The 10,567-nt window shown below is 43.3% G+C and overlaps 1 pseudogene; it reads left to right on the top strand.

Moving 5' to 3' along the window:
• Nucleotides 1-2,410: 2,410 nt before the first annotated feature.
• LOC115309423 lies at nucleotides 2,411-8,969 on the top strand (annotated as a pseudogene).
• Nucleotides 8,970-10,567: the final 1,598 nt, after the last annotated feature.

Here is a 10,567-nt window from a genome sequence, read left to right as displayed (position 1 = left end):
GAACTCCTCTACCCCTCCCCCTCATAAAGCATCTTGTCATGGGCGGGCCCCCCTGAAACAAAATCCTGGCTATGTGCCTGCCTCATGTCGGGGCATTTCTGCGTTATCGAGTTTTGGAAGTGTCGCCAAATTCCCACGTAGAACACCTGAATAACAAATCCACCAAGGGGAACAAACTCGGACTGAACAATGCCCCAGTGTTTCGATGTTGTCATCGGTTCAGAAGGTTGAGGGTCGCCCTGAACGAGGTTGGTCGTCGATCAATAATTCACCAGCGAGAAAACCACTCGTAGACTTACGATTTCTTATTAGCATCTTCTTTGTAAGTTTTCTTATGCGTTACAACAGTTTCCGCTGCCGGTTCCACTAAAAGAAAACAAGATTTCACGGCTGCAATATGTTCCTTCATATCAGGAATTGAAAAAAAAAAAAAACAAGGAATGATTTTGAAGCGCTTAAAAAATTATTTATAGCAGACAATTCATGTCGCAAAACTCGCTCGGAAGGAACGCTGCTAGTGGTGGAAGCTTCAACTACCAACTGCCCACACTCAGAAATTCATTTCAGTTACTTTTGCATCCCCCCTCATATGATTCACTGCACCAAAAGCTTTCGATATATGCCATGTTAAAAACAAAAAAAGAAAGATTGCAAGCAGTCAATGAGGTTCATTAGACATTATGCGGTGGTCTGGTGGTCTGACAACACCACCAGACCACCGCATATGGTGGTCTGGTGGTGGTCTGGTGGTCTGACAACACTAAGAGCGCCACAATTTTAACGACGACCATATGGTGGTCTGACAACACTAAGAGCGCCACAATTTTAATGTTGGCAAGCGTTCTCGGTACCGATCGAAGCACGGTGGAGGCATTGGAGATAACTGTACGGGCAGTGCGCGATGGTGCTGCAGCTGTGGTTTCCGCCTTTCGAACATGAAATGTCAACGAACAGTTTAAGCAACCTACCGCAACAGTCTCTGACGAAACTCTCGCAGGCCTGTGATGGCGGGCGACAACCTCGTCGAAGTAGTGGAGCAAGTCCTACGCCTTCGCTGTGGAAGTTTGGCTTTAAACACCGCGGGTTATCGCCAGCGTGCGCACGGGCTTCCGAGAGTTTCGTCAGACAGCTGCAGTACGTTGTTAGACCAGTCATGCGCCTCTTTGTCACGTCCTCACGCTCCCGGCTTTACCCACGCGCGAAGAGCTGGGTCACGTGATGAAAGGGAAGTGAGTGATTGGTCTGGCAAGCAATAAAATATATTACTTCAAATTACATCAGCTTATTCAAGAAGTGAAGCTATAGCTAATCCCAAAGAATGTTAGCTTGGAACATACATCGAGAAAAAATATGTGGAAAAAACCTAAAGTAAGAACCAATTATGCCAAGCAACAATTGGATTATTAATTGTCTCCTTGCTGAACAAAATTGAAAGAAAAGGTAGACTTTCAGTGTTCCTTTCCGATTTTCAAGAGGAATATTAAAAAACTCCTGGTGGAGAGTGATATCGTTTATGAGTGCGGAACAAAATGTAAAAAAAAAAAAATTATTTTTGATGTAACTAGTATTCTTTTCTCAATCGTGCTAAACGTGGTACAAGTGTTTATTATGAATTTGTTTGGTTGTGCATGTGCATTTGCAGATGTCCTTTTTTGGGCTGTACTGCAAAGGGACGTAGATGCCTTGTCAAGCTGAAATGACAGCTTTTTCTCTACCTCCCTTCCTCCCCTTCTTTGGAGAGGAATAAAAACAAATATCAAGAAGCAGTAAAATAAAAAAGTTATCTATACTCCGTTGCAACCTAAGAACGAAGGGCGAGGGTAAGAAGAGCCTGGGAGGAGGAAGCAGACAGAACGCCGGAGAAGAGAGGTGGAAACCTCCTTCTCTCTTTAGCGTTCCGTCTGCTTCCTCCACCCCGGCCCGTCTTACCCTCGCCCTTCGTTCTTAGGTTGCAACGGACTATACGTCCAAAGCCCTAATTTTTACCGCATCTGCATGTGCATCTACAGATATCCTCTTTTTCGCTGCTCTGTAAAGGGATCGTAGAGTCCTTGTCAAGCTGAAATGGCAGCTTTTTTCTCTACCTGCCTTTCTCCCCCTCTTCGGAGAGAAATAAAAATTATCAAGAAGCGGGTAAAAGAAAAAAAGCTATCTACGTCGCAAGCCCACATTTTTACTGCATCCGCATGTGCATTTGCAGATGTCCTCTTTCGCGCTGTACTGTACAGGGAGGTAAGGTCCTTGTCAAGCTGAAATGGCAGTTTTTTTTACTTACCTCCATCCTCCCCTTGTTTAGAGAGAAATAAAAAAATAATCAAGAAGCAGTAAAAAAATATATTTATCTACACTACATCGCAAGCCTACATTTTTTACCACAGAAATCCGACCTTGCAGGAATTTAAGCTTGGTCATGTTGGGAAGCGTGGAATCTCAAAAGCTTATTGCTCATTTCAAAAAAACCTTCGTAGGCAAGTCTTATGCGGCCCGGAAGAAAGGGCCGGGTAATATTTTTCACCAAGAAGAACTTCACCGCATCTTTCAATCAGGTAAGCTGTGCTCAGCGTTCTAAAGACTGAGCTTCCTGTGTTATATATGTGCGTCTCCGGAGTTAACATATCAATCAAAAACCGAGCGGTTAGAGCATATGAGCTGAAATAAATTTCCTACAAAGCATAAGCATGAGATCTCTCCTTGATTTAGGAAAGCCTAAGATTTGTAACGCAGGGGTGGTTGTCGGCTGTGCTGTCCCATACTTCGATTTTATCCGACCAACTGCACAACTCCTGGCATTCCCCTGAAAGATGTCATCTGCAAAATTTTAATTTCTACTCACTGTATTGAAGCAACGTGATATTCCCGAGGATAGCATTATCGTTCGTGAGACTCGTAGGACATACCAAAATAAAATGTTACTCTTTAATAAATACTTATGATTCCTTGGTAACGTTACGCATTGATCCCAATTATTAGCCCCTGTAATGTCACCATTCCCATGCACATTTTAGCATTGAGGTCAAACGACTGTAACGGATCAGGCTAAAACAGAACTCATCGCCATGTTGGTTATGCTTTCAAAGCGAACGGTCTTGATAGCGCGATAACTTTGTGCAAAGCGTTACGTTTTACACGCACCAAGCATTTTCACATTCCTTTAATCCCGTAAAGAAGACGTTGTTTTTTAACGAACGAGTTTTTTTACCACACTGTTTATTCTTTGTTTAACATTGTATAACGAGCTTAACATCCTGTGTTCTACACGCTAAATACAGGTAGAGAAACCATGTTAAGGAGCGTGTAAAACGGATGTAATGTTGATAGTTTTCAGCAGACGCATGATCAATCGTTAATTGAGTCGACAAACCTTTGTAATTACGACAGCCAGCTGCAAAAGCATTACGATCGTTTGGTTGGCTCCCTCACGTAGCAGTATCTGGAATGCTCGACAATCGTCGTATAATGTGTGACCTTTCTTTTAGATTCTACAGGCTAACATCGAAAATACTGCTAGGATTATAACTGCTTATTTCGAACTCAAGCGCAAGAGGTGAAATGTGGCTATCGCAACGAACCCTTACGTAACGTATTACGGGCAACGTGTTACTCGTACCTCGTTACTTTTTTGTTAACAAAGTAGCGACCTAGTTACATTTTAAGGAAAGGAATGGTTAAATAATTTCTGTTTCCTTTAATGAGGTAACAAGTAGGTAATGGCATTTAGTTACCTCTGGAGGGCAACCTTGTTACAACCCACCTCGCGCCTGTAGTTTGAATTGCAAGGGAACGATAGATAGACCGCAGAAAGATGTCCACCATGCATGTCGCTTTAACCACGTGAGTGAAAGCGTTAAAATTAAGGAATTATGAACGACGACACAGCTACTGCTTAATAAAAAATGACAGATTTCAAGTGGCGAGAAAATACCACTTTACACACAAGTTGAAGTAAAGCGTTCCGTTTTAATCGCGTCAATGAGTAATTTATTTAGTTACTTTTTGAGGGAGTAGCGAGTAACGGTTTCCAGTTACTTTATTTCAGTCACGTGTGCATGCGTGACTCGCAGTTATCCCTTCAAAGTAAAATACACACTATAAAAGTGCCCATGTCGTGTTCGCGTGGAAAGTGTCGAGCGGTCATTGCGCGAGATTGTTAGTTCAAACGCATAATCAATTTTTGGGTTAGTGCTCTCCGTGAGCACTAATCTGCCAGCAAGCCAGGAGGTTTACGCCACTCTTCATATTTAAAGAGAAGAACAAAAACAAATCATCTCTTCTTCGCATTAGTGTTGCGCCTTTTATAGAGTTTTCTAGTCGATATATTATGAAGTAGAAAGAGAACTTCTAGTTACTGTTTCTTAGCCCTCTAGACAAGTTGTTGGCTATAGGGATCGATAAAAAGAGGGAAAAATTGGTTAATTGTTTGGCGAATTCAATAAACCCTGTTGCAATACCTATATTGGTCCAAGAAAGCTATTGGTTCAATAAACGCACATGATTAAATAACATCATATGAGTATATACGAGAATAATTTAAGAGTATGTAAGAAGTTATAAGAAACTGGTCCCAAGTTTTTTGTAACGTCATATGTAATATTTTATCATTCCTATTTTTTATAATGTTCTTAATGCTCCTATATGATCTTATCTAATCATATATGTTTTTGGACCAAATATTTATTATAGGCACAATAATTTTCACCCGTTAAATGTTTCTTCTTTCTTTATTTTCAATTTTGAGTGATATAATGTGTATGAGGAATTGACGCTGGAGCTCAATACCGTGAAAGTTTGATGAAAATATTGTGGTGCATGCTAATTGACGAGAAATGTCGCCCATGTACACGGTTTCAAACCGAAATTTAGGTTGAAAATGGTGCCGTTATCGCAGCCGGCAGAGGGTGGAGGGATACATCACATATCGCACTTGGCCGGCTTTGACCCCAATCTAAGCCATGCGCAAGGGTGACACTTCTCGTCCCGTAACACCTATTAATAATTTTTTTTTTCAAATCAATATTTCATGACGGGGTCAGACCGCATCCCGGTCTACCTTTAAATCTATAAATAAAATATTCGTTGTAAGGCAAAAGAAATAAAAAAGACAGACGTTTACAACTCCCTGTAACGCCGAATTAGAGCGCAGCTCTTGGGGAGGAGGAGGGAAGGGTACTGAGGGGTGGTATACCCCTTCTCCTCATCAGTACCCTCTCCTTCTCCTTCTTTCACACGCGAAACGCGTTTCGTCATCCGAAGTTTCGGCGAGGTGCCGAAACGTCACACGACGTTTCGGTGAAGTCACGCGACGTTTCGGCACCGTGCGGAAACCTCACCGTGCCGAAACCACTGTGCCGGAACGTCACTCGCGACGTTTCGGCCTAATGCGGAAACCTCACCGCGCCGAAACCACTGTGCCGGAACGTCACTCGCGACGTTTCGGCACCGTGACGTATCGGTGGAAATCACATGCGGAAGCTTCACCCGTGACGTTTCGGCACCGTGCGGAAACTTCACCGTGCCGAAACCTCACCGTGCCGGAACGTCACTCGCGACGTTTCGGCACCGGGACGTATCGGTGGAAATCACATGCGGAAGCTTCACCCGTGACGTTTCGGCACGGTGCGGAAACATCACCATGCCGAAATGTCGCGTGACGTTTCGGCGCGGTAAATTATGGGACGTTTCTCACAATGCACCGCGCGGTTACGCCGACGCCGACGCCGATGGCGACGCCGCTCAAGCCGGAAACCGGCGATTAAGAGCTGCGCTCTAAAAAAGACGAGTAATTAAAACGTTTTTGCTAGTTCGCTAAATAAAAGCTCAAATACACGAGACGGAAACAACATAATCTTTTTGTGATAGTTCACGCTCCGTTCAAATGCAGATTCTTTAAAATAACCAAAGTTCCCCATGTGACGTCAGCGATAGCTCTCGTCAAAGCGATAGGAGCGAAAACCTGTTTTCTTAAATGAATTTGGATTGCGCGAAGTGTCCAGTGTCTGTCCTGAAGAAGAGAATGAATATGAAGATTCAGGAATCATAACCGCAAAATAGAGGGAGCATTTTTCAAAAAATTCTTAAGAAATGTTAAATCGGTGTGTGTTCAGAAGTGAGCTGGAGCAAAAAGTAACTCTCATGTGCCTTCCACAGATTTGGCTCAGGGCAAGACTCTCCTGGAGGTGGGCGTCGGACCGTTGGTCTGGTATTCTTTCATGTCCTCTAATCGATACAAGGACATCGTGCTCAGTGACTTGGTCGAAGACAACAGGAAGGAGCTGGAGAAGTGGCTGAACAAAAGCGAAGATGCCATCGATTGGACAGACCGTGCCGAGCAAGTCGCTGCCTTGGAAGGCTATAGGTATATACATCAACACAAAAAAAGACACGAATGTTTGGGGGTATTAATATTTCTTACTTCGCGTAGAATAATGGAACACATGAACGAGCACTTGGGGTAGGGAGCCAGAATTACGTCCGCCGTGAAGTCTAAAGAAGAAAACTCTTGATGAGCATTTAATTTTAGAGAAAACGTTCTAGGGTTATTTTCCATGTCTAACGATATAAAACCTGACGAAACTATGGTCTCCCATTGTGGTTCCACCGGGCTTCTTTAGAAAAACAGTTTGTGCCTCTCCAGGAATCGCACTACGAACCTGAGGCTCTGTTGTCTGAAACTCTTCACCTGACCAATTGAGCGAATAGGATGACTACTGGTCAGAGCTGTTTGTTTCCGCAAGACGATATGTTGTTCCAGCGTACGCAGGTGTTATGTGGGGTCACGTTATCACGTAGGTATACCAATGGCTACGTGAGCAAGTATTTCTTATAGGCTATGATATCACATAGACTATATTTACGTGACGCCTCGTGACATGAATTCATTATGTCGCATACCATAGTGTCATTTAAACTGATCACGTAACGGTATTTTGCATTATCGCATGACGTCATGTGGTCACGGTTGCACAAATAACGTGACAACGTGGCCCATAGTAACGGATGGCGTAAAAAAACACGCCACTTACGTAGCATAGCACGAAACGCCTTGGCTGTGCTTAAAAGCAGATGGGTGGCTCGTGATTGGTCAGTCGCAAAACATTTTATCTCACCATAATACTTCGGAAAAAGCCGACTGAAGAAAAAAGCGCTCCATCTTTCTGTCGATATCCCTGACAAAAAGGTCCTAAGAATTAAACTTGCAAAACTTGTGAAGCAGTTTCAAACAAACTCAAACAGCTTGACTCGGAACACATTAAGCATTCTGTGTCAATCAGATTAACGCGAAGTATTAAGGTAAATCATATTTTTCTCATCGTAAAATTCCTTATTAACTTAATATTTAATCGAACATGTTTGTCCAGAGGGTTGATTGTGGCTCACAAATATAACGTGATCACTCGGTGACTTGACCGCTAGCACTTGGTAAATCTACATCCATCGACGAATAATCGAGTTGCGTCCAACTTGTGAAGTGACAGATGGCTTCCAACGCTAACAATATCTGCAGCACGCTTCAGATATTGGCTAACTCCGGTGCGCTGTTGGGGCAAACATTGGCGGCACCACCCTGAGAAAAACAGCCATATTTCTTTTCTGTCCAACAATTGTATTACTCGACTCTTCGTTGTTGCGGTGAACATGCGGGGTGAATGTAAAAGCGGTCGAGTGTCTCATGTATTGACGATACCATCGGTTGTGTCTGAACAGTGTGTAGAAATTTTGAGTATAAACCTTTTGTATTCCTTTTAATGGTTTTCTCATTAAGTAATTTTTTTCACATTGGGAGAATCTTTGACCTGGGATCTAAGATTGTCTTTAATGTACCATGTAAAATATTTTTCTACGTACAAGCATTTCTTCCGTAAGCGTTATGCAAAGGACTTCCGTGCAGCTAACTCATCAGAAGAAGTATGCAACAATCAGCTCAATAGTTGTCTTCGCCACCGAGAATACACTGGTTGTTAAATTCCCAATAATATTCCTTACTAAGCCATAATTATGTATCAGTTGAATTTCTTCGAACAAAATTGTAATTTATGTTAATTATGACGACGGTGCAGGCTGAGTTTGAATCACTTTATGGTAGTTTCCAAGCTATATAGTTAAATATGTTCGCCCCTGCAGTATAATCGTATTTTGCCCTAAATGAAGCGGCCATATGTGCCAAGCAAGACTTCTAGGAAACTCTCGGAGACGTCTAGTGACAATATTCATGCTCAAGAAACCTTTAAAAAATCCCCTTCAATTTCCTCTCCTTCCCGTTTCGATATAAATGAGCATCGCACCGGCGTGTGGTAGGTTATCATAACTGCGTGATGCACGGGAAAGGCCTCAGGCTAGCCGTGGTACATTACTGGCTAAATTTTTCATATACAGACGATCAGAAGCCGATAGAGGATTACTGGCCTCAAGGTGTCTAAACAAAAACGCAGTATTATTATTATTAAAAAAAATTATCTTGAGCCCAGAGATTTTCAATATGTCCTCAAGCATCATGTCAGGCATCGCAGCAAAATACAGGTTAATGGCATCTTCCTTGTTCTGCTTTACAGCGACGTCAAGAAGGGGGCGTCCGAAATAATGGAGCGCACGCGTTCCTCCATCCGGAAGGTGGTTCCCTCAATGTCCTGGAACCTGGAGTGCTCCCCGGAGAACACAAAGAAACCTTCGACGTCGTTCTTTCCTGCAACTGCCTGGAAAGTGCCACGGCGGACCACGAATCCTTCCGAAGTGTGGTTAACAACGTCGGATCACTTGTCAAACCCGGCGGCTTGTTCCTCCTGGGCGGTATGAGTAGTGTGAAGAGTTTCTTTCCGAAAAATATCGGCGTTAATGCGGAGGACCTCAGCGAGGATCTTATTAAAGGAGCAGTGACTAATGCCGGGTTTCAATTAAAAGTATACCGCACCAAAAACATTGAGATTGCTGGGAACCCAGGTGCATTCTCTTTTATTCTAGCGGCCCGTAAGTCTTAAGTCGGTTTAGGGTGACATGCTTTACTCTGTGCGGCGTAGTTCCGTTCACAGCTGCTACGCACCCCTCCCTACCACAACGCGCGATCAAACAGAAATAAATGTTTAATTATTCCTCGCCAGAAAGCGAAATGGGCTGAAATCGGATCAATCTGGACCTCGTTGATGAGAGCAACAACTCGTAGACAAGTCTGCCCTTCTGGAGTGTTAGCAGACACTGGGCTGGTTTGATTTACCTGCACAAGCATTCACCTGTGCAAAAAAAAGTGCAGCCGAGTTGACTAAATAACAGAGCAACGTACTTTCGTTTGTGTTTTGAGACAGGCTGCACCTCTAAATTGAATACGGCAGCGCGCGCCGAGTGCAGCTGGTGGAGGAGGCGCATGTAAATCGAAGGCCCACTGGCACATTTGCAGTTTGGGTACGAATATCAAAATTATACCAAGTTAAGAAACAAAAAAAAAAAAAGAACGTTATGCTTATTTTGAAACAAAGATATCGTATAGTAATCAAGTGTCACTTTGTTAATAAGCAAGTTTTTTGTCTCACACTTTCTTTTTCTGCGCACCATTTCACCAAGGGCTTTGCAGTTTTTCAGCACTCCAGTCAACGAAAAAGCACATACATCTTAAGTTTGACTTGAGCATGTTATACTCCAGATAAAACCATTAAATGTTTGTACTGTAATGAGTTTCATGTGTGATTATATTACTTCTTTCAAAAATATATTTGATAAAAAGTAGTTATAATGTTCAATGTGCACTGAGGATGTTTCTGAAATCGCCTAAATATGGCGAAAACTCACTCTGCGAGGTGTAAGCATCCCAGAAATTCATAAATCGTAACGACGCGCGGCCAATTTCCTTATTAAAAAAAGCGAAAGACATATTCACAATTCTTTGTAATGCCAAATTAGAGCGCAGCTCTTGAGAAGGAGGAGGGGAGTGTACGGAGGAAAGGGTATGCTCCTCCACTCCCTCCATACCCTCCCCTCCTCCTCTCCTGCTCCCCTTCCATTTAGCGGGAAATTTTCGCTAAATTTCCCGCTAAATTAAATGGAAATTCTTTCCCGACTCAATTCCTCCGCTTTGTGGCAGATGCTTGAGAGGCCTCGATTTCTCCTTGCGCCTTCTAAATGCAACCAAACATTCCCGGGGAGTCGTCATCGTGGATCGGGGGCTGATTGCACCACACGAATTTTCGAAATCACTTCACAGACTAAGTCATCTCGCAAATTCGGCGGCCCGTTTTTGTGTGATCTCAGGTTGACTTTGCGGCAACGCATGTTTCCCACGAGCAATCTGGATCAACCCGAATTAACGGATTACCTTAAAAGACGTCGTTTTCGGTGACGCAGCCTGCAAATCTGCAAAGGATCGCTAAAAAATCCGCTCCCGCCGAAATCGGTGGATTCAACAGGAGGCCGACCGGGGCGCGCACGTGACTTGTTGTCTCCCTAACGGGAAGGGTTGCACCAGGAAAGATAAAACTTCGAGACAGCTAGCGCCCAACGGCGCGGCTGATATTGGCTGATTGCAAAGGAATATACGTATTAAGTATAAGTTCGACTGGCCATGTGAAGAGTTTATTAAAATAAGGCC

The sequence above is a fragment of the Ixodes scapularis genome, unplaced genomic scaffold, assembly GCF_016920785.2.
Source record: "Ixodes scapularis isolate PalLabHiFi unplaced genomic scaffold, ASM1692078v2 PGA_scaffold2__306_contigs__length_199485367, whole genome shotgun sequence".
NCBI classification, from domain to species: Eukaryota; Metazoa; Arthropoda; class Arachnida; order Ixodida; family Ixodidae; genus Ixodes; species Ixodes scapularis.
The sequence above is the reverse complement of the archived record's forward strand: the minus strand, read 5'-3'. Positions and strand labels throughout refer to the sequence as shown.